The sequence below is a fragment of the Echinops telfairi genome, unplaced genomic scaffold (genome assembly GCF_000313985.2).
Source record: "Echinops telfairi isolate 266 unplaced genomic scaffold, ASM31398v2 ScPeMD7_7412;HRSCAF=8450, whole genome shotgun sequence".
In the NCBI taxonomy this organism is placed as follows: domain Eukaryota; kingdom Metazoa; phylum Chordata; class Mammalia; order Afrosoricida; family Tenrecidae; genus Echinops; species Echinops telfairi.
This window is the reverse complement of record NW_022111312.1, coordinates 8,718,515-8,720,161: the sequence shown is the minus strand read 5'-3', so window position 1 is coordinate 8,720,161 and position 1,647 is coordinate 8,718,515.

Sequence of the window (1,647 nt, the reverse complement as noted above, 5' to 3'; positions counted from 1 at the left end):
GGGGGGGCCCCTCGGAGGTGACTGGGACAAAGTGGAGAGGAAAGGACAGAGGGCCCATGAGGCTGAGGTGGTATTCCTGGGAGAAGATGGGGAGGGGTCTGTTTGGTCCCCGAAAGAGGTGAGGAAGAGCAGGCAGCTCTGGGGGCAGCCCACACTCCTCCCTGGGACCCTACTTGCCTTCCTGACTCAGAAGGGCTTCCAACTTGGCTTTGGCCTTGAGCTGCTTGGATTCGGATTCCTGCTTAGCTACTAGTGGGTGGGGGGACTGGAGTGCAGTAAGCCTCAGTGTCCTCCTCTGTGAAATGGGGACAGCAGACCCTGTCTCAGGGCACCCACGCCACAATGAGGATAGAAGACAAGGCACCCCAACAGCACGCCGCGCGCTATGAGGACCCAGCACCTACGCAGCTTCATGCCGAGGGTGTTTCCTATCATCACCGGTCCCTGCTCATGTTCCCAGAATCCCAACGGCATTGGGCGCGTGGTACCCATACCTAGCGGATCCCCACTTGTCCTTAGAAAGAGATCACCAGCCCTTTCTTCCAAGGTGCCTCTGGGCAGACCCGAGGCTCCCAACGTCTCCGTGAAGGTCGAGTGCGTCCACTGTCCGCGCCCCCATGGACTGCGCCTGGCACATCGCACATCAAGGTGGCGAGAAGAAAAAAGGACCGATGCCCGAGCACATTGGAAGTATTAGTTGTGCCCAGTCTAGAGCTTGCCCAGCCGCCCCTGTGCCAGTCCCTGCTCGAGACACCTTCCCCATCTTCCTCCCCAGCTTACACCGGCCCTGAAGGCCCGGTTCCGTTCCGAGAGTGTTTTCCAGGAGGAAGCTTAGTCAGAGCGCCTGGCTTTTCACTTCTGTTCTCATCTACGAGAGGGACCTGGGACATCCCTGGGCTATGGGATGCCTCTACCTTGTCACCTGTTGCGTGGGGACAATGATGCTCGTCACTTTACAAACCGTGGTGCAGACACTGCCTGTCAGAAACGTCTATAAAGCTTTAGCCACGGAGTCACAGGGAAGCCAGAGTACATGAAGCGTGTGGCACCGGGCAGTGTTTCCTTCTATTGCGCACAGGGTCACTGTGGGTGGGCGGCGATTGGATGGTGCCTAACACAACAACAACAACAAGTGTCCCCATAAGAACGAAGTCAGCCATTAGAAACCGCCAGCCACTCTACGAGAGGAAGGCGAGGCTCCCTGCACCTAGAAAGATTGACAGCCTCGGAAACCCACGGGGCTGTTCTACTCTGTCCTCTGTGGTTGCTGTCAGTCAGAGCTGACCAGATGGCACTGAGTTGGCTCGAGTTGGGAGGGCCATGGCATTGATGTGGTGGCAGCGGGTTTACTTTTCCTTCTGCGTGGGCCAGGCACGGTACCTGGCTCTGGAGTGACCTTCGGGAACAAAACAGGCCAAGGCTCTGATGGCAGGGAATCTGTGGCTAGCTCGAAGGAGAGACCGGAAAGAAAGAAGCGGTGAAAGACACCTGCGACAAAGGAAGGGGCTGAGCCATATGGAGGGACTGGCGCAGAATCCGGAGGGCGAGAAGGAAGCAGCGCCTCCCAAGTGGGCCGGAAAGAGCAGCCCGGGCAGAGGGGACAGCACGTTCAAAGTCCCCGAGGCAGAGCGTTTCCCAGCCTTGAAG